The 27232-nt window shown below is 35.4% G+C and overlaps 1 pseudogene; it reads right to left on the reverse strand.

Moving 5' to 3' along the window:
- Positions 1-18241: 18241 nt before the first annotated feature.
- LOC149181970 (uncharacterized) lies at positions 18242-19099 on the reverse strand (annotated as a pseudogene).
- Positions 19100-27232: the final 8133 nt, after the last annotated feature.

The raw sequence follows: 27232 nt of genomic DNA on the forward strand, positions 1-27232 counted from the left end.
GCTCGAAAAAATGTCCGGCTCCGGCAATCGAGAAAATCCTCCGCCCTCCACCACCCTTCGCCAACTCCGCTACCACCCATCACCCTTCCACATTTATTACAGCTTGAAATTTGCTCGAACATAATCAGATCCAGATCCGATGACTCACTTTGGTCAAATCTCGCGGCGCTATGGGCTGTCCCGACTTGGTCCCCCGTATTCAAATTTCCCCGCCATCAGAACTCAGAGTCCAGAATCATTTGCAAGGAGAAAACCACACTCATAACTCAGACCCAACCAGATCTTTTGCCATCAGAACTCAAAGTCCAGAATCATTTGCAGGGAGAAAATCGCACTCAGAACTCAAACCCAACCAAAGCTATCATTACAGGAGCAACCAGGAATTTCATAGCAAGCCGGGACACATTTAGGTTTGTGCATATGTTTATGTTTATGTTTCAGAGCAAGCCAAGAATATTAGTAAGTGCTAGTAAATAAACAAATTTTGATGTAAAAAATATTTTTAATTCTTTGATTTATTAGGGATAAAGGAAACATATTGAATTTGTAACTTCTTTTATGCATGTCTTTTCACCCTTCTTCCTAATTGATCCCATCATTTCTACCTCATGCCAATTGTTTTGACTATTTTCTAACCAACTTGCAACCATGTTTGTTTCCCAAGCCCTTTATCTTTAAAATCACATGATGAAGTTTTAGTTCAGAAGTCATGGAAGCTGAACCATTTGAAGTTATTCCTGCGAAAGAAAATTCCAAGTTCAAAGCTCTTAACAATGTCAGGGGAGACAAGGAGCCATGTTCTATTTAGATTGATAGTCTTGGTTTGATAAGAGTAGTAAGAAAGGGTCTGACAAAAATTAAATATTTGTGGTGGGGAGTATTCATAAGCCTTGTTGTCTATATTTTGATGAGTCTTCCTCTCTTTCACAGGGAAATTTTTACCAGACCTTGATTTTTAGTTCCCATTGTTGCCTTCTCTTTGTTATTGAAGAGAATTGGAAAACAAAGATTTGAGAAGACTTTCCATGATATTTTTTGTTTTCTAGATGTGAATTATGAGACAAGATCAAGGATTATTTTGAGGGCACCATGGAGAACTGGAGTTGCACCGTAGAATTGTAGAGGAGTTTGAGGTTTGAAAACATTCATATTAAGTTTTAGATTTATGAAAGCATTTGAACGAGCCGAGAGGGATTATGATTTTATTGGATCCATTGATCAACGGATGAGATTGGTGAAGAGGAGACAAAAGATATGAAGGGTTGAACAACGAAATATCAGTCTGAATAGATGGAGCACTTAATTGGAATGATCAAAGTTACACAAAGAATATCAAAACAGAGGAACTGAAGTCCGAATGCAAGTGTGGAATAACAAAGTACCAGGGCCATTGGATCAGTTAGATCAACGGACATAATTGATAGATGACGAGTGATAGAGATTTAATCAAGTAAAAAAAATGGAACAATAGATGGAACAAATTGAGCCACAAATCAATTGAATAGTGGAGTGGTTTAGGAAAACCACAAAGAGTTTATCGCACTGCTTTAGAGCTACAATAATTTTGCGAAAGAATGAGATAGTGGTTAGGAGGTGACACGTATCACTTTTAAAACCAGTTATTTCGCATGGTAACGTTTATGCAGGTTGAAAAAGTGATGGAACATGATGGTCATTGGATTGGGAGCACAACGAGATCGACAGCGAAGATTGAACCTTGAATAAGCATCGATATATGCATAAAGTCAAAGGTTGAGGATTGGCAAAGTGGTGTGGTTTAGGAAAACCACAAAGAGTTTATCGCACCACTTTAGAGCTGCAGGCGGTTATTTTGTGAAATAACATGATAGTGGTTAGGAGGTGACACGTATCACTTATAAAACCAGTTATTTCGCGTGGTAACGTTTATGCAGGTTGAAAAAGTGATGGAAGACGATGGTTGTTGGATTGGAAGCGCAAGGAGATCGACGGTGGAGATTGAACCTTGAATAAGCATCAGTATATGCATAAAGTCAAAGGTTGAGGATTGGCGAAAAGGTAAGGTTTTATGATTTTATGGATTAGATCCTAAGGTTTTAAATGAATAGAATTCCACAAAGATATGTGATGTATTATTTTAATACGGGTTGAGTGTATAAGTGGAAATTGGGATTTTAACCAAAGCCCAAAGATTATAGTATGATTGATATGTATAGGTAGAAAGAATTCAACAAAAGTATTATGATGAAAATAATTTTATAAAGAGAAGACAAAGAAGGTTTAAACTCTGGATAAAGGATGAAATGCTTCTGCATAGTTTTGATATGAAAGGGATTTTTTTTTTACCTTGATTATAAGGTTTTTCACCTTGAACATGGGTGCGATGACCTGGGACATAATATTGAAATTTATGGAAATGTCAACTGTGGGTATAGATGTGGCTTAGGCTGCATCAAATACTGGCAGCTACATGAAGGCTTCCATGGAACATTTGAAAATTTCAAAATTGATAATTGTCTTGCCATAAACAAATGTCAAATATATATCTCATAGTAGTCTCTAACAGCAATTGTGGATGGATTCATCCTCAAGGTAAACTTTAAAGATATTCCCTAGAGTGTTCTGGGAGACTTCCATGTAAATTATGATGGTATATTTGAGATCCTTGTGAGCTCATGATTTTCACGAGCTACTTTTCTAGTGACATTTGAGCCAATGTTATTTTTAGCAGGGGCTACATATTAAATCTGATCACACATTTTGAATCCAACTTGAATCATAGAAACCATTAGAAAAGGCTCATCTGTACATATCCGCCAATTCTATAAAAGAGTGAATTTGTATGATTGGTCCTTCAGGATGTCAGTAGACAAATTAAGTACCTCCCATCTCACAGTAGGAGAAAGAGGGTAAAGAAAAGTCACTGGAATAGTTTCATTATTGTCCTCGTCATCATTTCCTTGAACACTGCAATTAGATACATCATGAGACACGTGCCATCCCTCTCTAGAAACAACTTCCACCATTGAATGTGGTCCTCAAACTCCTTAATTTAAAAAACTAAAGGGGTAAATAAATGGTATCATTCATTCTCCTGATAAGATTAGCAGGTTCCTAGGGACGTTAGGCCTAAAACAAAGAAGCTCTCCAACTCTTTCATCAGATGCTACATTCTTGGGTAAATCCTGATGATATCACATGCATTGGTGTTATTTATTCTTGCACTCATGCAATATTGTGGAAGAAGGGCATCAATACTTTGAATCTATGACTCGAGATCATTGTATCATCCCCAAAATAGACCACTATGCCTGCATGATTGACCTTCTTGGCCGTTTTGGGAACTTGGGTGAGGCCGAGGAAGGAGGCCATGAATCTTTTGTATTGTGGAGACCTTCAGGTAGGGTATGTCACCTATGACAGTCTCTTGTAGGATGTGTTGACACAAAAGCCTTGGCAGAGGGTAAGTGGATCCATACCCATATGATAAAATTTCCAAATATATAGTCCTCATAGATATAGAAGTCTAAGATGCCCAACTTCATTACAATATCTTGTTAGGACGAAGCTATGTATATTCCATGAAAGCAGTAGTGTCATCTTTATTCCACGTCATGATGTTCCACCATAATGGAAAAATAATCACTATCGACCAATTAACGCACTACGAAAAAAAACATCTTCCTCGCCCAATGGTGCGATACATTTTTTAGGGTCCCAACAAGAGTTAGTCCCCTCCCTAACCGAAAATATTCCATGGATTTTCAAAGCCTTGTCATTCTTCAGTACATATCTAGGATATCCACCAATGGCCACAATTCTTTGCAGTAAACCAATATGCATGATGAGTGCCTTATCCAACTCTTGAAACACACAATGTTGTGGCAACTAAGCCACCCTTCTTACCTTACGCGATAATAAAAACACATTTCTTATACCCTCCACCCAGTTTTGTCTCGAACCAAGTCATGACAACTCTAACCTATCCAACATGGCTCTTGCGATACATGTTTTTTATTTGGCTCCTTAGGCCATATCATCAAGCTTAGGTGTTACTTCTACTAGAGTAATTCCTTTAAACACCCCTCAAGAGACTACTCCTCAAGGAGTCATACAGTCATCAACAACAATAGGTGTCACTAAGGGGGGTAAACATAGAGCCAAGAAGGTTGAATATTTAGCTAACTCTTCTCCTATGATGCCTCCCCCATGTGCATTATGTAATGCAACTCGACACCCTACCAACCAATTGCCAACATTGGATAAAATCAAATCTCTCCTTCATGCTCCAAAAACACCTATGGCCCCACCTCCACCCCCAAGAGACAAGGCTACCCCATCACGTAGTAAGGGATTACGTACCAACCACCCTTTTTCTATTTGGGCATTATGCGCAGCATTGCTGTGATCTCCCTCACTATCAGGATGATTTGATGGCCCTCCACCAGAACAATGTTGTGACGCTATCAATACCTACTACTTTAGTTATGCATGTTGGTTCTCAAACCATTTATAGGGTCTTCAACGAAGAAGCTCCATGCTTCGTTCAACCTTATGATCATTTTCATTCAACCTCTCACTCTATGTCAATGTCCACTAGGATGGCAAAGCTTCCAAAATCAAACCTCACCTAAATCTGTCAACACATGTGCCTTATGTGACCAATCTAGACATTTGATCAACCAGTATCTAGATTTCAAAAAACTAAGGAATATTTTTCTCTCATTAGTCGATATTCCTCAACCTATTTGTTCAAACTAGTCTAAATGAAAGTGCAATAGTTGTCGCATGTTCTCATAGGACCACCACACACTTCCCATACATCCCTCGACTTCGAAAGGCACAGACAGTATTACGACAAAATGATGCAGGGCCTTATGTCCCTCCCCCTGCCACTAAAGCTAATATCAACAGGTGCCACACACCTTAAATAAGTGCCCCACCTCATGATTTTATTCACTAATTATCATCACAAGCTACGGGAGATGCCACCATGCACACCATTTACTACATCAACACATGACCAACATTAAACGTAGTGCACCCTTGTGATATTTGTACAAGCACCTTTCATAGCTTAGCCACTTGTCCACTTCTTCAGATATTTGGATAACTTAGCATAGCACAACGTCCTCTCCATGCAATTCTTAAAGATAAGGACCCCATGGCCCTTAGGACACCACCACCTTCCTAGGAACCTTCTCCAACTGACCATCAGGTGATCATCTGGGTGATACTCCTACCTCTTGGTGCAGATGACACCGAACACCATATTCGATTAATATCGTCGACCGTAAGAACCTCAGTTCATGCCATCTACTCATGAATATTCAGTGTGGATATTTCTTTGCCCTTGGCAAAGGTTGCGCTACCAATTAACACTTAGAATCATTATGTCTATGCATTGTCAACCTCATTAGGTTCTACAACATCAATCACTAAATAATTTTTGTGTTTATCAACCAACACCTCACGCTGTCAATCCCACCTGCATGACCTCTTACCATCCCTATCACCTTGAAATAACCTTTAACCTGGATGAGGATTCCAGAGGCTATGATGGAACCAGAAGACCCATGGGATATCATGCATCATCGCTCATTCTTCTTACCAAAAAAAGATTTATCACCTATTAAAACACCAAGGCATAACATTTGCACAATAGAGACAAATGATTTTCTATCACCAGGATAGGCATTTTGGTTCAAGAACCCTATCCCTACACCAGAGGCATGCATGGAAGGAAACATGCCCAATATATCACCTATGTCTAAGGTAGATATCTCCACCAAACTCGACATAGTCGAAGAAATATTGTTGGGAGCAACTTGTTCCCCTACAAAATTATCCTCGTACGAGGACTTATTTCAAGCATATAGGGATATTTTCACATGGTCGTATTTGAAAATGATGGGTATTAGTACTACCATTATGGAGCATCACATCGTCACATGGCCTGATGCCTACCCAGTTAGGTGTAAGCAACATCAACTCCACCCTTCCAAGGCAGAGGCAATTATACAAGAAATCGTTAAACTCAACAAAGTCAAATTTATCTATCAAATCACCTACACACTGTGGGTTACTCTGTAATTTCTTTTGGATTAATCACATAAACATTATTTTTTGGTCGATGTTTCAAACCCTCTATTGTGATTCATCATGGATTTCTAATCTTACACCCATCTTAAAAAAATAGGACATCATTCCAGTTTGTACTGAATTTCGAGATTTAAACAAAGCATGTCCCAAAGACCAATAAGTGACACTTTTCATCAATCAGTAATTGACGTTGAAGCGAGAACGAAACCCTATCCTTTATGGATGGATTCTCAAGATACAATATGATTCAAATCCACCGCATGGATTAGTACAAAACAACCTTTAAACCACATGCACCCCATACATTATTCTAAAAATCCTTTGCAACAAAGATGGTTCTTAATAATAAATCTATTATTGTTCCTTTTTCCAAAAGTGCCTTATAATAAACCATCATGCCCTTGAACATATTATATATAAATATCTAGGATTTTTAAAACCTCAAAGTCCCCACCTAAAAATTCATTAAATTCATTAATGATAATATGAAATTGACTTTGTAACTAAGTATCTTAATTGCATATAAAACAAATTTTCATAAAAAAATATATATATAAAAACTATATTAAAAAAATAAAATTTAGTAAATAAGCAGAGCCATATAAATTAAATGGCCAAGTTTATAAAGATCAATCCATAATAAATATAAAATCATTACTTCATGATATATTTTATATGGCTAAAGTTTAAAAAAATCATAAAACTATCTATATTATTATTATTAAATATAAAAAAGTAATATATATATATATATATATATATATATATATATATATCACTATATAATATAAAAGAGTAATATATATATATATATATTACACCATAATGACCCAATATTATGTATTACCAATTCATCAATTATTTCATCGAAGTGTTATTAATCTAATATTTTTTAATAAATCAATATAATTAAAAAAGAAAATACATAATTGTTTTAGAAATAATACTAATCCTTTAATTTATGAATAATACTAAAAATATTTTAAACTATTTTATAAAATTTTTATTTTTATTTTTTATTTAATAATTATTTATCATTAAATTAAATTTCTATATACCTTGTATGAAAATAAATATACCGATCACTACAAATAAAACTTTGTAATTAAAAATAAAAATGATAGCTGTAATAGTTTACAACTACATGCTAAATTGATGATTGAAAATGATATATGCACAATAAATTAATACTAGATAGATAGGGTAGAGTATGAAAAATAAAACTGAGGATATTATAGGGCGTTTATGTCTATGGAGAACATTCATGAGTTATATACAATATATGAAAAGTGAAATTGAGGATATTATAGGACCTTTATTTCTATGGAGAACCTTCATGAGTTATATACATAAGTTTAATTTGTTATTTTACATCATAAATAGTAAGGACCTTTATGCCTCTGTATAACACTCATCTAATTTGTGATTTTACATCATAAATCATAAATGGTAAGTCTGTTCTATATGTATATATAAATAAAGTTATATATATATAATTTAATTTATTAGAGGTTGGTTTATGGTTTATTTTTATTTTTTTATTATAAAATAATGGAATTTAAATTTTAGATAAATTAATTATATTTTAAAATGATGTTTATTTGGTTAAAAGTTTATTTAGGTTAATGATTCAAAACATATAATGAAAATGAAAATCTACCTAAGTATTAGTGTTGAGTAATTCTGAGTGGGTGGCTTTTCTTGAATAATTTTTTAGACACTAGTAGTGGGGTAATTTTCAATACTGTGACTTTCTTTGAATAACTGTGATGAATCAGCTTCATTGACAAATAAAATCCCATGGTAATTTCCCATTACTAATTTGAAAACTAAATTATAATAGATTTTCCCACTATATAAAATTAAATATTTTATATCCTTAAGAATAATATTAAATTTTATTTGATATTAATTTTTTTAAATTGAAATACACTAAAATTAAATTAATAATTTAAAATAAGCTTACAAATTCTATTTAAAACCTAAAATCTTATTTTTTTCCCATATACATATTAACAAGAATAATTTCTATTTGTTCAAATTTACATAGATGCCGCATTTCTTACGTTGAGGATTATTCAAAGTTTTGAACTTTTAGTAATAGCGAACTGTAACACCAGTTCCAAATTGTTGAAGCCCGATCCTTCCACTGAGAAGTGGCATGTTTCCGAACACAAGGTAAGCATATTCAATTGATATTGACTTCCCTTGCCTGTAAGATTCAGAATTATTGATTAAGGCATAGAAACTAATTACTCCCAACACGCTCAACACCAATGGTTTCTGCCTTCAATTGCGCCTAATCCTATTCTCCTGAATGTCTTAGTTTACACAGTTTTTTTTGGACGACCAACCCAGATCTTTCTTAAATAAATTTCCTGAATGTCTTAGTTTACACAGTTTTTTTTAGACGACCAACCTAGATTTTTTTAAAATAAAAATTTAACATTAACATAATATTAATTAATGTGATTAGTTAGAAAAACATATTTATTAAATATCTTAATTTTTAAATTATGGTATTAACCTTCATCTTAATCCTAATATATTAACAAATCTAATTAGAAAATTTTTAAATTATAAAAATTTTTATTTTTATTTTTTATTTAATAATTATTTATCATTAAATTAAATTTCTATATACCTTGTATGAAAATAAATATACGATCACTACAAATAAAACTTTGTAATTAAAAATAAAAATGATAGCTGTAATAGTTTACAACTACATGCTAAATTGATAATTGAAAATGATATATGCACAATAAATTAATACTAGATAGATAGGGTAGAGTATGAAAAATAAAACTGACGATATTAATGGAGAACATTCATGAGTTATATACAATATATGAAAAGTGAAACATTTCTATGGAGAACCTTCATGAGTTATATACATAAGTTTAATTTGTTATTTTACATCATAAATAGTAAGGACCTTTATGCCTCTGTATAACACTCATCTAATTTGTGATTTTACATCCTAAATCATAAATGGTAAGTCTGTTCTATATGGTTATATATATATAATTTAATTTATTAGAGGTTGGTTTATGGTTTATTTTTATTTTTTTATTATAAAATAATGGAATTTAAATTTTAGATAAATTAATTATATTTTAAAATAATGTTTATTTGGTTAAAAGTTTATTTAGGTTAATGATTCAAAACATATAATGAAAATGAAATCTACCTAAGTATTAGTGTTGAGTAATTCTGAGTGGGGTGGCTTTTCTTGAATAATTTTTTAGACACTAGTAGTGGGGTAATTTTCAATACTGTGACTTTCTTTGAATAACTGTGATGAATCAGCTTCATTGACAAATAAAATCCCATGGTAATTTCCCATTACTAATTTGAAAACTAAATTATAATAGATTTTCCCACTATATAAAATTAAATATTTTATATCCTTAAGAATAATATTAAATTTTATTTGATATTAATTTTTTAAATTGAAATACACTAAAATTAAATTAATAATTAAAATAAGCTTACAAATTCTATTTAAAACCTAAAATCTTATTTTTTCCCATATACATATTAACAAGAATAATTCTATTTGTTCAAATTTACATAGATGCCGCATTTCTTACGTTGAGGATTATTCAAAGTTTTGAACTTTTAGTAATAGCGAACTGTAACACCAGTTCCAAATCCTGTTGAAGCCCGATCCTTCCACTGAGAAGTTGGCATGTTTCCGAACACAAGGTAAGCATATTCAATTGATATTGACTTCCCCTTGCCTGTAAGATTCAGAATTATTGATTAAGGCATAGAAACTAATTACTCCCAACACGCTCAACACCAATGGTTTCTGCCTTCAATTGCGCCTAATTCCTATTCTCCTGAATGTCTTAGTTTACACAGTTTTTTTTGGACGACCAACCCAGATCTTTCTTAAATAAATTTCCTGAATGTCTTAGTTTACACAGTTTTTTTTAGACGACCAACCTAGATTTTTTTAAAATAAAAATTTAACATTAACATAATATTAATTAATGTGATTAGTTAGAAAAACATATTTATTAAATATATTTATAATTAATTTTTTTAAATTAACTTAATTTTTTTTTCAAAAAAAAAAAGCTTCATGATTTATATTAACTTAATTTTTATCTTTAAAATTAACCTTATCTGGTAGAAGGCATCTACTACTTTAAATTTATGACCAATCAAATTTTATATAAACAGCTTATATCAATGATTCAATAGTGTACAAAGTGAAACCCTGCTCAAGGTAATGAATTTTGAGCAAATTTGCTTTAAACTCTATTTTAGCTTCAAAATTTGTTGAACCAAGTTGTAAAAATTTTCTACATTAAAATATTTTTTTGAAATATAAAAATAAATAAAATATTTTTTTTTGAACAAATTCATATATATATATAATATTTTAATTATAAAACAGTTACCATTTTACATTCTAAATTGATTAAGTAAATTTATGTGCAATCAAATTTCATATAAACAGCTTATATCAATTCAATGGTGTACAAAGTGAAACCCTGCTCAAAGTAACGACTTTTCAGCAAATTCGCTTTAAACTCTATCCTAGCTTCAAAATTTGTTGAGCCAAGTTGTAAAAATGGTCGAGATTAAAATATTTTGTTTGAAATACAAAGTAAAGTAAATAAAAAAATTTAAAATTTTTTGAACAAATATAAATATAAATATATATATATATATATATATATATATATATATATATATATATATATATTAATTATAAAACAGTTACTATTTTACATTCTAAATTAATTGAAGTTATAATAAAATATAATTAATATTTTCAAGATATCCCAAATATATTTATGAAAAATAAAAAATATTTTATTTTTATAAAATTGTCATTTGCAATAAACCAATTAAAAAAATACAAAATTATCAACATCTTTTTGTTTAGTTTATTTTTATAAAATTGTAACATTGACTGAAAACAATACCCAATACAAGTAATATATAATTAAACTATTTAATCATAAATGAAAATTAATCTTAATTTCAATAATCAAGTAATATATAATTAAACTATTTAATCATAAATGAAAATTAATCTTAATTTCAATAATAAAACTAAATTAGAACTTACAAATGCTGAATTACTATTAAAGAAAAACACAAGAAATAAAAATTTAATCATAAATGAAAATTAATCTTATTTTCAATAATAAAACTAAATTAGGACTTACAAATGTTGAATTTCTATTAAAGAAAAACACCAGAAATAAAAATTTAAAATAAATTTAATATGCCAGTGTCTTTTAAACGTCCATGAAAAACAAATCGTGTGCATCTTTTAAACCTCTATTGAATGTAAATACAATATATTGAATGTAAATACAATTATATTGATTTGCAAGTAAATTTTTTGGATTAATGACCATTTAGAAAATACATATTTAAAATTCAAAAGTATATTATCAATTTTACAGCATGGAAAAAAATATAATTTAATATTAGAATGGGAAATTAAATAGATAACTTTATATTAAGAAGTAAATTAACAAAACACTAGATCACTAATTATTCAAAATTTTATAAACTTCTACATCTAAGATTTTAAATTGATTGATAATTATATTAAATTTACTCTTCAAATTTTACCTCAACAAAAATGCTAAAGTACACTCATCTTACTTGTATGTAGATGAAATTTTAATAGAATAAAATTGCGGAAATTAAAAAATATCACAACATATTTGAAAACCTAATAACTTAACATTACATCCTTGTAATAATTTAGAAAAGCATGCTAAATTTAAGGCATAAGATGACAGGCACAAAAATTTAAGTGGTCAGATATTTGGCAAGGTAGAGTGATGACCTTTTCTATATATCCAAGTGAACCTGAAGATAATATAGATGACAACATTCATAACCTTAGTTCAGTGTTATTTTACTTATTACATATTGTACTAATTTGATGGTAAGAATAAATTAAGATGAGTTTAAAACAATCCAGATCGTAATGAATTTTCTTTCAATATTCTTCATAATGAAATTTCATATTTATATCAATTAAATAAATTACATGTCATAATATTAAGTTATTTTGTTATTAAAATTTCAAAATTAAAATAATATTAATTAATTATAAAATTTCATTTTTTAAAATAAAAATATATTATTAATTTTAATATTTAATTGTATATTTTAATAATATATTTATAAATAATTTAATTTTAATTTTAATTTTTATAATTTTTTTGACTTAACACTAAATATTAACTCAAAATGGTTATGGTCATTATCAAATCGTGTTTTTTACATCACTTTGAATTTACAAAAGACATAATGTCATCATTGACGGGGATTCAAAGTTGATTATTAGGGTGGCCAAGACAATATGTAATGTTACATCATCGGATAAAGTGTCGAAACACTGAACGCTATTACAAGTCTTTCACCATATCTACACCCCCCTGCTGTAATGCCCCCAGTAGAATGTAAATGTGGATTTTACTGTGGTAAAAAGACAATATGGTAGTAGTTGTTGTTTATGTTTAAAAAGAAACAAAAACTGTGATAAACTACATTATTAAATAAATGGAATATTTTCTTGAAATGCTGGCAACCTCTGGGAGGTGTATTTCAAAGAAAGGAAATCAGTTGTCATAACTGATTTGAACTGCCCTCCCAAACAGGAAAAGTCCTGGGTGTAGGGAGGAAGTTCTGTGCTGTTGGGACAGACAGAAAGTGATTCTTTTCCAGAGAACCAAAGAGGAGGAAAAGAGGAGATACTGAGGAAATTGGTTAAGTCTGGTAGGGACCAGATAACCAGGCACTAGGTGCTCAGATCTTGTTGAGGGCTTGAGGCCTGCAAGATAGCTCGGGGGAGAGAATTCTGTCAGAAGATGGATCTCATGGCTGGGTGGACGAGCAGACTCGAAGCACAGGTGACTTGCTTGAGTATCTAATTGTGATTCTGACAAACCAGGTACGGTTTTTAATCTCAGAATCCTTTTGCATAAAACAAAACTTATAAATGAGTACAGTAGTTAAATCAGATCTGTCATAGTTTCTTAGTACTGTTACAATGTACTTGGAACCGCATAAGTCTGGTAAAGGAATGGGCTATCCGCTGATAGACCTGGTTTAGAAACTAATTGGCAGTTAGTAGACATACAGAGGGTTGGGTTATGGAAATGCCTGGGTTAGTTTATGCAATACCAAAGATAGTTTATTCACTGTCTAGGTCATTTATTAAATGTCCGTTACGGGTGCATAGTAGTATGGTACGAAACAGGTATAGGTAACCGAGGCAGTATGTGCTCGAGGAAGCTATATCAAAATAAACATATACTGAGATACACGAAACATAACTATTGTTACATATTATAAACTATGAATTACGAGTCTGGAATACCCAGATCCCGGCGAAGGGACACGGCTGTAGCCGGAATGCATTTATTGAAACAGAACAGAAAACGAACATGCCAATATATATATGTAAACATGGTAGATCAAATACGAAACCATCATTCAGTTAAGCAGAGAAGCATCTTTCAGCTACTTGGAACTTTGTCCCGGAATGTAAACGGTGCGACTTAGCTGCAGCTCTTCCACAAAAAGAATAGCGAAACAAGTTAAATGAGGAATGAAGAATGGTGGATAAACCTTCATATTTCGTATAAACCCTCGTTGAAAAACCCTCACACTTCGGTGTATTTCGACATTCTTATTTTAAGCAAGCAGACGGATGTATCATCGTATATATACCGAGAACATTCATAGTCAAAAACTAACAGAACTAGAATCGCATGCATATATATTTGAACATGTAGATAAAAGTTATATATATGATAACTGAAAAACACGAGTTCAGCAGCGCTGAGGCATACAGAGTTCATGCATACAGAATAAGTATAATGGTATCGACATGCAAAACCCAATAAACGAAATGGCCATACATTAGATGAAAATCTTTAAGTATAGCTCAAAACGAAAGGCTTATGCCTTCTGAGAACCTGATCAGTATAACAAAATTCCTGTTTATGTCGTCCATTATAGCTATACAGCATTATACCACTGAAATGAAAATGATGTACATATACAGCTAAATGGAGGTAGTATAAAACAAAGACCTGGTATCGCTAACTTCAAAGTAAGCATACGGCCAGGCCGAAGCTGGAAGTTATACAAAGATTAAGAGACCCTAGTCCAGCAGGTGAAGAAAACCACCTTAGTTCATGAAGAAACAAGCAAACAATACTTGGGTTCCATCTGGAACAGGACTTCCAGTCCAAACTATAAAATAACTAGTCTATCAAACATATGATAATCTCGAGGGTTCTCTTGAAAGATACCTCGACGTACCCAAGTGCAGAACCGGCAACTCTCGGCGGTCTGTAAATGAACATGGAAGCATAACTCAGAATGAGATGTTCCGAGCTCTCATAAAAGAAAACAACATCTGTATGAAGAGCCAACCTGTATCCGCCGGGTAGGTTGGGCTGTCGAAATCATTACCTCGACACCGTGACCGGGTTAAGCAACCCCATCCGTGCTCGCCTGCAAAGGGAAGGCACACATTAAACAAATCATCATATAATGAGTTCACAGGAACGCTACTCAAATATTTACAGAGTATGAATCACCTGAGCAAAGCCGGAACTGGCTCTCCACGGCCTTTGGAGAAGTTGCAGGTGGTAGCTGTAAATCTGAGAAGGTCGAACCAGAGTCTCGGCAGAGAGCTGAGCTGAATGAGTAATGCAAACAAATGAACCTCGACCTGGATTCCCGGAGTTTAAGTAATGACCTGAAACCCTCCGAAATACCTCCACCCTTCGATTGCCATAAGAGATCTGAACCGTTCAGATGAAGCGGGAAGTAGAGGCGGGAAGGCCAAGGTTCCCAAGGCCGAGGTGTCACATGGCTATGTGTACCGGCCATGCCACCTGGCCAGCTGTGAGCCGATATAAACAATGCGGTAGGTGAGTTAAGCCTGCCAAGACCGCAGCCGGACCTCCAAACCCCGAGACTAGTAATTACTCTGTATGCTGGGAAAGGGTTTAGGGGTTAGGCACCGATGCCAACATACATATTACATCGAAGTTATAACCCGCTTCACACCATAATGTTAATAACCAAGCCATTGCCCATGGACGAGTTGTAACAGTTTATAATTGTGAACCATGCGTAGTATAAGGGTTGATTAAATGCCATTAGAAAAAGCGCGTGGGCTAGTACAGGGTGGCCATATATGGTAACATAAGGTAGCATATAGTAATATATGGTAAACCAACTTATAAGCATGGTATAAGATCTAATATTCAGACCATAAAGTTAAAAAAATTTATTGCTATGTATATTTGTGTAAAGGGATTGTGACACCTGCAAACCTTAAAAACTGTAAGCTTTGTCTTTGTGAAAAAAAAGCTAACATGTTAGCTGATCATTTGGTGAAGGAAGGAGTGACTAATAAGGAAAGGGACACTCAACACGTTTGGGAGTTGTTACCCCCAAGTAAACTATTCGAGGACTGACTCTATCAGGCTACCAAAGATAGGGAGCAATGGATTAACAGGATGGATCGAAGAGGATCACGAGACAGTTGAGAGGTTAGGGAAGTTTAAATTGTTTCCCTGTTGTTTGGCAGCGCTCCGAAGATTATTTTGGCATTAGTTTCCATTATATTTGAGTGGAAGGTTGAGATCAACGAAGGAAGACCAAAGATGCAATGGTGTGAGGACCAATTCTCGAAGCGTTGCAACTTTAATATACCATCGATCACTGTATGGATCGATGGCGACACATTGATTAATAAAATATTGTTATCTATCAGTGTTCATGTGTTAAACGAAGTACGACAAAGACACTGGGGTTTAAGCGCAAATCCATCGATAAGCAGAAGATCAACTGCGCAGAAAGGAAGGAACGAGAACCATCCAATGGAATAGGTCAACAGTCTTGGCTTGGCAGTAGAGCACGCAAATTAATTCGCAGGAAAATGGTTTCTCGAACCACAAGTCGTATTTCGAGCGGGGTCTGTAAATGGTAAACAGTTTTTCGAGGTTGACCTCCGATTCCACTCTTCAAGCAACACATATCAGCGAGGAGAGAGGAAACCACTTTTTGGGCAATTAATCCTCATGCTACTTGTCCACCTGAAATTAGTGTGGACCGTTGGATCCATGAATGGTAGTTTAACACTGGAGGTTCGATCGTGCAAGTGGTTGATCGGTGATTGGAGGAAGAAGGAGGTGGAGTTGGAATTGCGATTCGCCGATATGCAATTTAGCAATTCGACAATAGTCGTTGGATCATTGAAAGAAATGGACGGTAGTTTTCAAGCCGATCAAAGATCGGTGTTCAATGAGCAGAGTGGGAGGGCGTTTCACTGGAAGTGTGGACCTGCCGTTTTTTATGGTCACAGATATATCATTTTTCAAGTCTAAACTTATGGGTTGCGGGGGAGGTTTTGTGTGCTTCCTGTGTAATCTTTATTTTCGGATAGAGTGAATGGTTCCGCATTTTAAAAGTTTAAAACCAATAACACTTCTGATAGGTTATATGGACCATTTTTTGGTAAACAAGAAGAATTTTGGTTTACCCTCTAACATATGTAATGTATTTGTTCGGTTAATAGAAAGCTCCATTCTTACTTGACAAAAAAAAAAATTAGTTATCTTCAGGTTAGTGCCGCTAAAAATAATGACTTTCCATCCCACTAGTGGTAACCTCTATGGGAGGTTCAAAACACGTTGAACTAAACTGCCGATATTTTTTCATAGACAAAAATTTGAGACAAAACCGTAAAAAATAGAATATTTTTAATATATTCATGTACATTAAAACTTTTAACAAAATTATATATAGATAATAATATTATTATACATTAATTTTTTTTAACAAATTTATATATAAATAATAATATTTATATAGAAAATTTATATATAAATGGTAATATTTATATTTTTTAGTTATAGAATAATTATTATTTTATTTATAAATTAGAATAGATTTATCTTGAATACAAATTTAACATGAACTTAGAAAAATCTATTTTTTTCACTTGCAATATTTTAATGTTTTATATAGTTATTTAATTTTTTTTCTTTGAGATTTAAAGAAAAAATTATATTTTCAATGACATAAACAAAATTTCAATTTCAATGATGGACCAACAAAGTTACACATCATACTGGACTGTAAAATTAACCTTTCCACTTCACTAATTACAAATTTACATTTATACACTAGTAAAAAAATAAATTATATATAAATAATAATATTGATATTTTCATTATATTCCAATTAATAATCTACATCCATAAAGAAAAAGTTAAAAGTTAAAACTAAAAAATGCAAAAGTTTTGTCAATTTTTTTTAATATCATTCTTTAATTTAAATGGTTTGATAACATTGTTTTACGATATAAAAAAGATTACAAAATTATCAATCTCTTAGTTTAGTATAATATTTCAAAAGAAACTTAAAATATTAAATCATCCTAAATTAAAATTATAAACAAAATTACCATCTCCCCTAAACTATTTAATCATCATAAATTGAATTTAATCTTAATTTCACGAATAAAACAAAATTACCATCTCCAAATACTTCATAAAGTTGAGAACTATATTACTTCAAAGGTAGGGCTTTTAAAGGTTAGATTACCATTTAAAGTTGAGAACTATATTACTTCAAAGGTAGGGCTTTTAAAGGTTAGATTACCATTGAAAAAGGAAGCATAAGGTTCGATGTAATATTGCCAGGTCAACAGTACCTAGTATATCACAGATTTCGAAATTTAAAATAAACTTACTACTTGCATCCGTTAAATGTCCATTAAAAGCAAACATCTTGCATATTTTAAACCTCCATCAAAAGTTACTGTTGCATTTTGTTCTGTATGCGACCTATGAATTACACTGCGGAATACTTGTAAACTATATGTCCATTAAAAGCAAACCGCAGACCGCTTGCATCTCTTAAACCTCCATCAAAAGTAAATGGGGCACCTTCTTCTATATTCGACCTCTGAATTACACTGAAGAATACTTGCAACTAGATCATTTCGATTAATGACCATCTTGAAAATACATATTCAAGATTCAAAAAAAACATCCTCCAACACCAAAAACATAACCTGACAGTATTCTGTTGACGACCAGCCTTATTACTCGTCCTTTGGTAAATTAAGGCCTTCAAAGCACTATTGCCTTCGTTTACTTCGGCAGACGGCAGCACCAAAAACGTCGTTCAAAGGAGTCGTGGAAACCAGAGAAGCCCATAGCAGCTCCAGTGCCTGATAAAATATAAAATTGTTATGGTCTTCCCATTCACAGCATTATGATCACACACGAACTACAAACAACTATAGTATCACCTTACCTCATTTGGACCAACACTCGCATTTCGCTCCGCCAAATCTGATAACTCTTTGACATTGAGCTTATTCAGCAAGTTAAGGCTGGTGATGGTTGACGTGGGAGAGATCTGCAAATCATCGGTGATTATGAGGTAACCGTCTCCTTCACGTAACCTCCCCCGCCGCTTCCACTTCCACCGACTCCTGCGCCACCAGTTCTACCTCCCATGGAAGGGTTTTGCAATTGCACCTCATAGATCATAGTATTGCCGCAGGCACACCGGCCGCCGCTTTGACTGGTCACATAGTGGGTACCGCTAATATAACTCCTCTGAAGTGATTGGTACGGCCGCTGTACCGGGGCCCGGCCCCACAAACGTAATAGACTGTGGGAGCCGACTGTATTCGAAGGATGTTAGTGGAAAGGGTAGGTGTAACTTTAGGCTCCAGTAAGTCGGACTTCTCTGCAATCATAAACATAGTCTGGAGCATGTCTACGCTGTCGTAAAGGTTAGTGAGGCAGCCGATTCTCTTTTCTTTTTCCAACGCTGAAAGCAATTTGATAACAGAAGCGGTTGGCAATGTGAGAAAGCTGAAGAGAAGATCGACAAAATCCTTTCCTGCCTCCGCATACAATATCTTCTGACTTTTCTTGTTCACCAGAAGCCTTAGACTCATGCAACTAGCAGTTTGGCTTGCCATCTTGATCACTTGACGACTGCAAAGCAAAACCTAACAGAGTAGAACTTAAGAGGAGATTGCCGTCGACCTAAAGCCGAAGAATGTTGCATATCACCAAAATTTCAGGACATTTTACTGGAAAGTCCAATTACTTTGAGAGTGATGCGATCAACGTCATTTTAGATTTGGTTCACGATTACAGATTCGAATTTAATAAGACATGTGGCCTGCGGATGAATGACCATTAAGGATGGTCAGGTTTTGTGTACCAAAACTTGGCCCTATGGTACTCTACCACGTGTGGACTATTTTCCCTTCTAATGATTTAAGTACTCATCCAGGCTGCTGAACTTAAATGTCCCTGCTCTCAGATCTCCACCTGAAGAATGCAACCATAGGAGAAAGATATGGAAGCACATCTCATGCGCTCTACATGTCCTTGATCGTTCCAACGAAGTACGGGGACATCTCATTCGAATCTAATGCGCTTCCTTTCTTAGTTCAATCTAAGGATGTATGAAAATGCAGGAATAGGGTTCTGTTTTTTATTTACGAACATTAGGATTGAGCTGAGGGAGGAGTTGGTGCATTGTGCATAGATTTATCATCAGTTACATGAGGCAGACGGGGAACAAGAAACAAACACATTAGTGAAGAGAATCTATACTCAAATGGGATTCTCGAGGCCATAGAAAGTGGATGTAATTTGTGAGGAGTGGAACGGGAAGTAGCACGGCCTAAGACCAGAGATCTTTTGCCATTGCAATATAGGTAGATTCATATAGGTAGACTAAGATACCCATTGCCGTTGCTCCATAGTAAGGCTGTTATAAGGTTTATGCATACGTTATATTCATATGTATTGCGGTTAATAAAAGATTTGATTTGATGTCTTGCATATTTATTGCGGTTAATAAAAGATTTGATTGGATGTCTTCCGTATTTAGTGCACTTTATAAAAGATTTGATTTGATGTCTTCCCATTGCATTGCACTGAAAAATCTTTTGCCATAGTTGAAATGTGATATGATTGTTTGATGTGAGAGACAGAAAAGGTCGAGAGAATCTGATGTGCGAGAGAAAATGGAGCCACACGTATATCTTATGTGAAAGGAAAAGTATTTTGGGTAATGATGTATGGATGGAAAGAGGTTTTTCCTTTCACGCTAACAAGGAAATTTTGGCCAAGGTTTCTAGATAAATGTAATTTACACGTATATCTTATGTGAAAGGAAAAGTATTTTCGGTAATGATGTATTGGATGGAAAGAGGTTTTTCCTTTCAAGCTAACAAGGAAATTTTGGCCAAGGTTTCTAGAGAAATGTAATTTTTGAAGTTTTTTCTTGGTGTAAAGATAAGATTTTTGAGGGATGCAATGTGTCATATTTTTATGGGATTTTTTTAACCACACATAGATGGGTGTGACACTATCGTATTTTTTCTTTTCATAAATATTCGAGTATTTGGACTAGTTAACCAATTTTTTCACTAAGTGTTCACAATGCAACAAAATAAACATTGATATTATCTTTTTCAATTAATATTTCACCAATATGCAATGGAAATCATAACACAAGTATACACATATATTTGGGAGGGGAAACTCTCGTAAAGTCCACCTAACAGTTTTATAATAAATTTCACTACTTTACAAATTTATAATTTTACATAATTCGTGCAGCCAACCAACTTGGCCTGCACACTTTGCTGATTTTTCCCAGCCGATGTGCTCGGGTCATGCAACGTTGCCCACTATGTTGTCGCTGCCACCCATCTGCGTTGTCTCTACCCAAAAACCCCGAATTACATGATGCCAAATTGTTTGCAGCACTCTGCCAATTCTGCCCAACGTGCAACGCTCCTTACCCGAACCTCTACCTGCATTCAGCTCTTATCATGAAGCAATTCCCATTCAAAAACCAGTCGTTCACCTATTGTCCGTCATAGTGATGACCACCCATCACGTTACCGCATAGCGACCCAACCTAGCTACACAACGATTGCACTAACCAACCCTTCGAAATATTCATGCCCAAATTCATTTAGAACTTTATCGCTCTGCCTGTTAGTGGGGACGCATGGCCTACCACAAAATGTGCGGCCTACGACCCACCCAAGACCCGAATCACCTCGAACATCCTTTGAACTGTGTGAACTTCCACACAAATACTCGCGTTGTAATCCCCCTACCCTTGGATCGACCTTGCCTACAACCTCTCAAACTTGCCCTTCGCTTTTCTCTATTTTCATTTGAACTTTGCATTGTTTGGTTGATGGTCAAACTCCATTTAACATTCTCCAATATATATGTACTCCTCCAACGAATGCGACCACCCAAACGACGTGTCGATTGACTTCCCATGGTTCGACCCACCATGCAGTCGACTTGCCCACCAACACAACACAACCATGAACCGTTGGGTCGGCTCATCAAGCCAACCAACACGTCACACTTCACTGCCCAAGTTGACCAACACGTCCGCAACCCATCTAGCTGGTCGTATAACTCGTCCATCAGTCATGTTCGCACAGTCACATTCCCACATCGCACATCAGGGGGTGCCCGCCTACCAACACGCCTGTTATACGTGCTCGCCCACCTGTTGCACATAATCGATTGAATCACCTTTAACCGATTGTGCGGTCACACAAAAACCGAACGTCTCGCCTCCCCTTCACACATACATGAACGCTCCACCCGAATTTCCTTTAAACGAACATGGTTGCTCGTCGCACATATAAGCGTGCCCGTACTATGTGTTCGGTCTTTTGAATCTCTCGGATGCTCCCGAATCACATCCCTGACATCCTCCCCCACTCTAAATAAAGTTGTCATCCTCGACAACACCATCATCATCAAAAAATCACAAAGTGTCACTAGCTCCAACATCGAATGTCCATGTTGCCGAACTCTTCTCTCCATCGCACAAACCTCCATCAACGCTCATGATTAAAAATAAAAAAATCTCCTCAATCGATGATCATCAACCACACCTTTCACAATCCCCTCATGTTGCCCCATCATGGAAGGTTGGTCCCTCTAACTCAAGTTACATGCTCTCACTCCAACAGACATTATGTCGGCTCACCATGTATCATCCTCGTGTGAAATACTACTATGATACTCCAACCCAACTCAAACACATCTCAATACACTGGCATCCCCATGACTCGAACTAGTTGGATGGCTAATCCAACCATCATCCAATCCATGAGAATGCACTTCCTCATGGAATCATTAGTCGTTTCTCCAACATCCTATCACAACATCAACTCGATGAAGAATCTATCCCATCTCTATCAAGTGTAAAATAACCCATGTCCAGGTCCATGAATTAGTCTCCCTCTCATCTGCAACATGATGTCATCAATGCTAATGTCCATATGTTGATCATTAATCAACTACGTCCATCTCAGCATCATCCTCCATGTGTGAGAGGGTCTTCTCCTCAAATCGATCAAGAGATCCTCCCATCAACACAATGCTCAATGTGTTATATCGAGGTCCATGAAGAAACCTCCATCTCATCTACAATATGGCATCCATCAATAATGTCAAAAAAGGGGCAAGTCTATGCCTGCCTCATCATCTTGTCCATGTGCTACCTATGGTCATAGACCAATTAGCTGCCATGTCTATAAAAAATGACTAACTATGAACTCATCCAATGCCCAAGTACTCCTACCAAGGCATCACCATTGTTGCAACTCCATCAACTCCAAAGTGTCTCGTCTCCATCGTATCCATCAATTCACTCCTCACTAACAAACCCCATAATGTGCCCAAGGTATGCATCCCATACTACATCAAAGTCAAGTACACCATCTAACCTTAGCTCCTCAATGAATCATATACTCCAAGGCCACTATAGTATTAAGTCTCCATCAACTTCAACTCTCTCAAGTCATCATGAGCTTACATGACCTATATCCATCCAACATCTTGGAAAACATACTTTTCTTGGTCTCAAGTGTCATCATAAGTTTCATCTACCTTCTCTGTCGTATGAATACTCTCATAAGATGCTCAAAAACCAACCATGGCCTTGTTGTACAAATATCTGCACAACATCTCCATCGAATTATCTACAAAAATGTCTCCATGTCGCATCAAAAAGTCTATCTGCACGACATCCATGCCTTGCCACTTCTCCTTGGATTCCCATAAGTGGCATCTCTACAAGTTCTCCTGCATAATGTCTCTGCACGAAGTCCTCCATGCTCGATCTATTCAGCTCAATGCCCATGACTCCAGCGTCCCATCTCGTCCACCCTAGTAGACCCATCACAACTTTTGTCATCACATCCTTGTTCTCAATCAAGTTTAATGCCCTTGGTTGCTCAAACTTGATATCACATCATAACACAGGTTCCTTCCATCATCGTTGCCTCCCCCACTAAAGTTCCACCAAGACTGCCTTTTGGTCTTAACCGTGAAGAGTCCACCCAATTATCGTATCATTATAACTTCGATGTGCGCTTCCTTTAATATGTCCATGAGTCATGTCGAGAACTTAGCCAATTCTCAACTTTCCTAAGCATGACTCATACATCGCAAAGCTCATCATGTTGCTCCCTTGTCACGAGCATTTGTACACTCTGCCATAAGGTCACAAATTACCCCAGCAAGTCTTGCAACAATCAATGCTTCTTTCCTCAATACAGAAGGTCTCATCATAATCATCCATGGTAAGGTTTTCCATCGCATCGGAAAACTTCCTTTGCCCATCCCTGCATATGGCCCATCCTCCAAAAGCTCTAATGAAACACAAGTAACATTAATACTTACATCTTGATGACATCTCTCCATGTGAGTGCCTCCTATCATCAATGTCTACAATATGCATAATCTTGGTCCCACTTGGTCAAGTGTCATCACACCAAGTTCTTCCTCCATCATTGTCACATCTGTAACATCATCTTCCTCATATATCACGTCTTCTTCTTCCTCGTCGCAATTCATGACTTCATCATGCTCTATTGCTCAACCAAGTCGAAGAAGCTTTCCAATAACATTTTCCTCCAAGACTTTAGGCTCATCTTGAATTCCTGGGTTCTCTTCTTTCATACGCCTCAACCTGTATAATGTCAGTAAGAGCCTCCCATGGCATTCTTCCCAACTTTCCATGTCTTGTCGTTCAACTAGAACCAAAGTCAATACTTTTACCCTTATACTATGTCACTCTATGATCATAGTGCTTCCTTCAACTTCAATCTTCAATTAGCTTAACTCGTCCTAAACCAAGCTATGATACCATCTATCACGCCCCTATCCTAGTGGTAGTATTTGAACCACACGTCGGTGGGTGTGACATCACCATACTTCTTCTTTTCTCCAATATTCAAGTACTTGAACTACGCCTACTTCCACACTTAACCAATTTCTTCACTAAATCTTCACAATGCAACGAAATAAACATTCATATTATCTTCTTCAATTAATCTTTCATCAATATGCAATGAAAACTAAAACATAAGTATACACATATACTTAGGAGGGGCAACTCCCATAAAGTCTTCCCAATAGTTTTATAATAAACTTCAATACTTTAAAATTTTACAATTTTACATAAGTCGTGCAACCAACCAACTTGGCATGCACACTTTGTTGATTCTCCCTGGCAGACGTGCCCGGGTTGTGCAACAGTACCCACCGTGCTCCCACTGCCACCCGTCTACACAGTCTCTACACGGAAACCCAAAATTACATGCTACCAAAATGTCTGCAGCGTTCTGTGGATTCTACCCAACGTGCAACACTCCTTAGCAGAACCTTTACATGTGTTCGATGCTTATCGTGAAGCAGTACCCGTTCACAAACCTGTCGTTCACCAGTTTTGCGTCGTAATTCTGACCACATGTGGCACTACCATAGTGGCCCAACCTGGCTACATGACGGTCACAGTAACCTACCCTTCGAAATATTCGTCCCCAACTCTGTTCAGAACTCTGTCTCTTTGGCCATCGGTGTAGGTACATGCCCTGTCACAAGGCGTGTGGCCTGTGAGTGGCCCAAGACCTGGCTCGCCTCGGCCCTTCTCCAAACTGTCTGAACCTCTACATAAATACATGCACTGCAATCCACCTACCCTTGGCTTGACCTTGCTTGTGAATTCTAAACTTTTCCCTTCACTTTGCTCTGTTTTAATTCGAACTCTACGAGGGTTAGTTGAAAGTCGAACTACATCTAACCTTCTCCAATATATATGAATTCCTCCAACAAATGCAACCATCCAAATGATGCATCAGTTGGGCCACCCATGGGTTAGCCCACCATGTAGGCTGTTGATAAATGAGAAAGGCAGTAAAGATTTTCTAGATCTTGATAATTACTTATGATGTTTCTTATTATTACGAACCTTTATATCTTCTTACTTTTGTTCATCAAGCAATTACCAACAGCAACAGCACATAAATTAATTGAAACGAGATGTAGGCACATGTAAGGACAAAACCCCCCTCGAGGGGAAAACTCAGTCAAGATAATTATTTCTTTCAATAGTATTCTTTAAGACTCTTCACCCTAGACCAATACAAGGCTTTCCCCCCACACCAAATCAACCTCCCAAAATTTTGACCTCTTTCCAACAACTTCAACTAGGGCAGGAGCTCACGACAACTAGCATCTTTTGGCAATAACGAAACTTAGGAGACTTTGTTCTCCCATTCCAGAACATGAAACAGAGAGATAGAGAAACCAAAATTTTTATTTTTCCTTTCTCCTTAGACTTCCCCAAACGTGCATTCACTTTGGTTTCGCGACAACAGACTTCATACTTTTTCCCAGCTACAAGAGAACTTCGCACTCTACCCAACGACAAGAGAATTCAAACTTGATGTGCTTCCTTTTATAGGCTTCTTATGGGGTCGAATAGGGTCCTGAGGCCGACTTGATCTTCTCTTAGGTTGACATGGTGTGGAGGTTACATAATTCATATTTGACTCAATACTTAACCTTTTTACATGGTTTAAAAGCCCAAGAAGGGTCTCTTTAAATGTACAAAAAGTCTATAGGCCGAGAATAAGTCCTAGAAGTCTTCAATGGGGACTTTAACCTAAAACACGGTTACCCAAGCATGAAATCCATGCTTTAATAAGTCACAATAATAATAATAATAATAATTCTTTTCTTTATTCTTTTGACAAGTACATTACATGATGACTCAAGTAAATTAATGAAGATTGAGCATAGTTACAGTTTCCAACAGTCCCTCTTAACTAGGTAGGTATTCATAATGTACATACATAATGGAAGATCTCAAACTATATGAACCATGAAGAACTTTAGGCACCACAATGCCATGGACTAGATTCCTCACTAGGGCAATCTATCCAAACAGTCACTCAACAGTTTAGGCACCTCAATTCCATGGACTAGATTCTTGACCAAGGAAATCTATCTATGTAGGACTAAGATAGTCTCAAGGTTTCAACCCCTTTAGGTACTATTGGGCTTACTTGCTAACCATCAACCCAAAGATCCAAGTTGTATCCAAAACAAAGATCTTTGATTTACACCACCTTTCCAACTTTGGGACTCAAACATCAACACAAAGCGTCAGCCAAATGTCTTCCTAGGCAATGCTTCATTCTCAAGGCCTCAACACCCCTTGATCCAGTAGATCAAGAATGACCAATCTCTCCCAATCAAACTGATTGGTAACTAACATGATATCAAATCCTTTGAGAGATTCACATGTACAAACACAACCTAAATCAATAATATACTTTCACACGTACATAATTAAATACAAACCTCCGGGATCTTTCACGAAAGTTGATGTTGTTTGTCAACCTTTCATAGTAGGAATATCAACAAAATATTTGAGAGAAGATTCCTCAATCATATGTTTTCATTCCTACTTCTCATGCAACAACATATCCTTCCAAATTCATTCTTTAATCAGTACCAAGCTATGCCCTCCCTCTCAATCAGGAAGCAACTCTTTATCCGAACTCCCTCTTAATCTTAGGGAGATCTCTTTTATTCATACTTCCTCCAAGAGATCATCTTCTTCCTTTTTGACATTAGAGATTACTCCGTGGCTTCCAACCATTTTTAACTTTAACCTTATTTGGTACAAAGCATCTACTACTTTAAATATATGACCAATCAAATCTTATATGAACATATTATATCATTATAAGTTTACA

The sequence above is a fragment of the Pinus tabuliformis genome, chromosome 3_2 (genome assembly GCF_031772625.1).
Source record: "Pinus tabuliformis cultivar Carrire ecotype Pingquan chromosome 3_2, CPIR1, whole genome shotgun sequence".
Classification (NCBI taxonomy): domain Eukaryota; kingdom Viridiplantae; phylum Streptophyta; class Pinopsida; order Pinales; family Pinaceae; genus Pinus; species Pinus tabuliformis.